Source organism: Microtus oregoni, unplaced genomic scaffold, assembly GCF_018167655.1.
Source record: "Microtus oregoni isolate MIOR12 unplaced genomic scaffold, Mior012 000106F_ref0000393, whole genome shotgun sequence".
Classification (NCBI taxonomy): Eukaryota; Metazoa; Chordata; class Mammalia; order Rodentia; family Cricetidae; genus Microtus; species Microtus oregoni.
In genome coordinates, this window is record NW_024544721.1 from 3,105,897 (window position 1) to 3,111,761 (window position 5,865).

The following is a 5,865-nucleotide window of genomic DNA, read 5'->3' on the forward strand; positions in this document are numbered from 1 at the left end:
TGTTTGTGTGAAGTTAGAGGAAGATGTTTGTCACCAGATGGGTGCTAGAAACTGAACTCTGGTCTTCAAAAACATCAGGATATCCCTAGAACCACTAACCCATCTCTTCATCTTTAACATGTTCTACTTCATGGTGCTTAATTAGATTTTCACCATTGAGTTGTTAAAAGAGGGCTTTTGTGAGTGTGTTCTGTCTGTTTCTTGTTGTCTTTAGGCTAACGTTTGTGGTCTTTATACTTCTCCTTAACACCAGCATGAATGTGTGCGTAGCTGAAAAGAAAGATGATAAAGCAAATTAATCTTGCTTCTCCAGGGCAATGTGAAATTAGAAGTTATTTTTTTATACTTCACTTACTTTAATAATCAGGACTTGAAATTATAGGATAGAGGGATTTCTTTTGCTATGACTCCTTGGATTATTATTTTAAAGATTTATTTATTTATTTATTTATTTATTTATTTATTTATTGTGTATACAGTATTCTGCCTACATGCATGCCTGCAGGACAGAAGAGGACACCAGATCTCATTACAGATGGTTTTGAGCCACCATGTGGTTGCTGGGAATTGAACTCTGGACCTTTAGAAGAGCAGGAAGTGCTCTTAACCACGGGGCCATCTCTCCAGCCCCCTTGGATTATCTTTTAAGATTTTATGACTAGTCTGAATGTAAATTTACCAAGTATAGTGACTTTATTATGGAATCCATTTAGAGTCATCACTTGGGAATTTTTTAAATTCTAGTATTGACTGTGATCTAAATATTAAGTCTGCAGAGAGGCCATGCCTGAAATTCAACTAAGGTAAAAAAATTGAAATTAATGTTTCTATATATACTGTATGTGTTCCTAGAAAAGCCCCATGTGAATCCCTTAAGACTTCAGTTTCCATGTCCGTAAGAATACACCGATTCTTAAACTCAGAAGTAAATACAGTGAGGTGACTCAGACTAAATGTCATGTTTGGTATCCATATTTCCCATAAGTCTTAGCTACAATCACTTTTTTTCCCCTGAAATTTATTCTAGCACATACAAACCGTGTCTACCAGAACGCCTAACTCAAATCTTTCCCGTTGATCAATTCTTCCTTCACAGCTTCTGGCTTCCACATATATTGTTCCCTGCCTTCTGTGAGCTTTTACAGTCTTCATTGTCTGACATTCACAGTCCTGCAGTTGACTATTTACTGGCTGAAGCATTGGCTGTAAAGTGTGTCTCCTAACGAAATAGTAAGCTCCTTTTAATTGTATTGAAATAGAGGTCTCTTGAATTCCTTATAACACTTAATATCTAGTTGGTGCTCTAAATGATTGGACTTGTACAGTTCATTATTTTTGGCCAATACACAAGTTAAATTTAAAATTTCTCTATAGCCACAGTCTCAATTATTTCCATCCTTTACTATATCATTTTTTTTACAAGGCAGGACGAAATATTGCCACTGATATTGAACTCTAGTTTCGCTTATCTCCTGGTGGCAGGCTTTCCTGTAGGGCATTGTGAGCTTTTACAAAGCTAGTATACCTAATATGTTACAGAGCTATCTTGCCCTTTTGGTCTGATTTATTTTCACAGGATTTCAGTATTCTCTGGGTAACTCTGGAAACCCAGATTTCAACTTTTGAAAGCATTAATGACCAGGCAGCAAAGTTGTAGAGCATGAAATAAAGGCATATTCATGAGTGATCATCTATACTTAAAACCCACATAATTCCTGTGGGAAGGACCTTCTTAAAATCATGCGTGATTGCCCCCAAACCTTTATCAACCCTACCAGCCCCAGAAAGGTTCATGCCACTTGATATCCAATTAAATATTTTACCGTAGCACATGAGAGTTTCTCAAATTTATTTGAGGTAGGCCATTGTAAATGTTTGCCTCCTTTCTCCATTTTTCAAGCCTTTAAAGAATCTTGTTCTATCTGCCAGAAAATCGATTGGAGAGACTATGAAATTTAAATATCTTAAGTGGAAACTTACATGGTACTGTGCAGTCTTTCATACACACACAAAAAATGACTGAAGAGGAGTCAGGGAAAATATCTAAGGATTACAAGAGACATTCTATCCTGCTCTTGGGCATTTTCTGCTGTTTCAGCCTCATGGTTCCTCTCCCTGCAAAGAACAGGTGTGCCTGACAGCAGGTGTGTTTGTTCTACTTTTCCTACGGCAGCTGTCACTCCCCAGGTAACTCCATTTTCCAGGTGGCGAATTCTTACAACCCATCATCTTCTTTCCTGGCCACCATTACTTTTGAAAAAAAAAAAAAAAAGGTTTGGCCGTCAAACCTCCCTGGTTGGAGTGTAGATTCTGTTGAAATGTTATAGATGTTATTGTTTCTTCTTCTTCTTCTTCTTCTTCTTCTTCTTCTTCTTCTTCTTCTTCTTCTTCTTCTTCTTCTTCTTCTTCTTCTTCTTCTTCTTCTTCTTCTTCTCCTTCTCCTTCTCCTTCTCCTTCTCCTTCTCCTTCTCCTTCTCCTTCTCCTTCTCCTTCTCCTTCTCCTTCTCCTTCTCCTTCTCCTTCTCCTTCTCCTTCTCCTTCTCCTTCTCCTTCTCCTTCTCCTTCTCCTTCTCCTTCTCCTTCTCCTTCTCCTTCTCCTTCTCCTTCTCCTTCTCCTTCTCCTTCTCCTTCTCCTTCTCCTTCTCCTTCTCCTTCTCCTTCTCCTTCTCCTTCTCCTTCTCCTTCTCCTTCTCCTTCTCCTTCTCCTTCTCCTTCTCCTTCTCCTTCTCCTTCTCCTTCTCCTTCTCCTTCTCCTTCTCCTTCTCCTTCTCCTTCTCCTTCTCCTTCTCCTTCTCCTTCTCCTTCTCCTTCTCCTTCTCCTTCTCCTTCTCCTTCTCCTTCTCCTTCTCCTTCTCCTTCTCCTTCTCCTTCTCCTTCTCCTTCTCCTTCTCCTTCTCCTTCTCCTTCTCCTTCTCCTTCTCCTTCTCCTTCTCCTTCTCCTTCTCCTTCTCCTTCTCCTTCTCCTTCTCCTTCTCCTTCTCCTTCTCCTTCTCCTTCTCCTTCTCCTTCTCCTTCTCCTTCTCCTTCTCCTTCTCCTTCTCCTTCTCCTTCTCCTTCTCCTTCTCCTTCTCCTTCTCCTTCTCCTTCTCCTTCTCCTTCTCCTTCTCCTTCTCCTTCTCCTTCTCCTTCTCCTTCTCCTTCTCCTTCTCCTTCTCCTTCTCCTTCTCCTTCTCCTTCTCCTTCTCCTTCTCCTTCTCCTTCTCCTTCTTCTTCTTCTTCTTCTTCCATGTTATGGGGAGTTTTTAAGGAAAAAAACAGTATCTTCAGCAGGGTTTTATTTACAATTCAGACAACGTTTTTCTATTTAATTCCTCTATGAAAGTCTGGAGCAATCTTTGATTTGAACAGGGGTTTTGGAGCTTTCTTCTGACACAGGTTTGGGTTTCTCCGTTTTCACATTTTCTAGTAGATCTTGAGGTCCATCCTCAATCAAGGCACCTGCTGCTGGGACTGCCAGTCACCACAGGCTTGGCTTTTATCCTCCTTTGTTTCTATTCATAGCATGCATTTCTCATAACTCTAAAAGACTGTTTGATGCTCCATGTTGTTTAATATCTATGTGATTAAAGCAGCTGAATTAGCTCATGTCCTAAGCCTAAGGAAAAATCCAGTCTAAAGGAAATTGTATTGCAGACCCAGATCTTTTTTAATAAGCTCGGTTGCTCACTCTAAACAATTCCTCTTTGGGGATCACTTGGGCATATTGTAAATATTTGAGAGAGAAGTTAAAAAGATTATTTCATGCATGTAGTTGACTATTACAATAACATTTACTGAATCCCAGCATTGTACGGCTGCTTGACAGTAGTCCTGCAATAAAATACAAAACAAACCAGCATGCCTTTCTAACATTTAAGTAATAAAATGATCTGGATGCAGTAATCTGGACAAAGTGCACATATTTAAAATTATTGGACATAGGCTATATTGAAATCCTCAAATAAATAGATGTCATAGAACCATAAGCCTGGTAGATAACGGAGGAGAAAAGAAATGTTTGACAAATAATATTGTTAACTGCCTAAAATATCTGAGTTGATGGTTTTTTTGGGGTGTGTGTAGGAGAGAGAGAGAGGAAGGGACAGAGACAGAGAGAGGGGAGAGAGAGAGAGAGAGAGAGAGAGAGAGAGAGAGAGAGAGAGAGAGAGAGAGAGAGAAATAGAGCACAATTTAGGAATTTACGTTTGTGGATAAGTTTCAGAGTAATCTATGTGAATAAAAGCACACAAGAGAATCTTATTTCAAAGAGAACAGAGGTTAAAAAAAAACCCAAATTAAATTCTTTGCCTTACAAATGCATTTTTAACTGTAACTTTGGGTTGAGTTTACTTACTCATACTAGAAGAGACCATTTAACATGCGAACTCTCAGAAATAATCATTCCCCCCCCCCCAGAGTTCTGTATTCTAAAATCCACATTGATATAATAGACATATGGCTTATTTAGGGTGCTTTGGAGGTTGGAGTAGAAGGAAGGAGTATTGAAATACACCTAGGCCATGTAGTGAGTTCAAGGCCAACCTGAGATACCCAATAAGAATCTATTTTATAACCTGACTATAAATGACCATGTGGTGGGATCCTTGCACAAGTCCTTAGTTTCAAGCTTTAGCCCCCAAAACAAAACCCTTCATGTTGAAGTTTAATAATCATTCCAATAAGTGATTTATGCATTAAGCCATTATAAGGATCCAAGGGTTTTTGAATCTTTATGGACGACTATAGTAATGAAGTTATCATGGAAGCCATTTCTAGATAAAAGAGAATTTGTCCCTCTTTGTCTCATGTGGTCACTTGGTCTTCTACATTCCATCATGGAATGAAACAACACAGAGACACTCCCCAAAAGCCTATGCAATGCCTTTGGGTTTCTCTCTTTCCACAACAATGTGTGTAGTAGATTTCTATTGTCCAAAAACTACCTACTATGTGTATTCTGTCATAACAAGATAGAGTGCTCTAAGACACAGAGTATATATGGGTTTCCACAAATTTGTAATCTTTGATGATTCTGATGTATGGCTTTGGAAGTTAACGTGACAAAACTATGTTGGAAAACTAGGTAGATAGGAAAAAAATGAAAACCTACTCTCTGAGAGACTCACATTATCACATTAGCATATGGCTTTGCTGAATTGTAATGTTGGAAAATGTGAAGTGAGAGCCTCCTAGAGCACAAGTAATTTGCCTGAGGTCCCTTTCCTGCAGGTGAATTCTCTAGTGGCCGTTATCACAATTATGCCAGAGGCTTATTTTCATGCAGACATAATCTCTGGTATTTTCAAAGCTCTGTCAACAAAACTGACAGTGTATACAGACCCAGCCTACTAGGGAACAATAGCAATCACTTAACAGACAGCACATATTTAATATACCTTTACCATATGGCTAGTGCACAGTTAGAGACCAGGTGGATGTGAAAGTCATAGGCAATCCATCGGGTAATTTGTAGGATATTGGGTAATTTGTATTTATAGCAATACAATAGTAAAATGGTCATATTTTTATTTTATGAAAAACAATTTTTTCTCATACTATATTCTGATTATATACATATTCTGATTATATCCCTCTCCCTCTATTTTTTGCACGTCCTCTCCACCTCCTCTCCCATTCTGACCTGCCCCTTTCTGTCTCTCATTTGAAAACAAAGAGGTTCCTATGGAATAATAATTTTAAAAATATAATATAATGTGATATTATATAATGAGACAAAACAAATACTAACACATTAAAATAGGACAAAATAAACAAATGGAAGGAAAAGAGCCCAAGAAATGGCATAAGAAACAGAGATTCACTCATTTGCATGTACAGGAATCCCATAAAATCACTAAATTGAAAGCCATACCCTGGGGGGGGGAA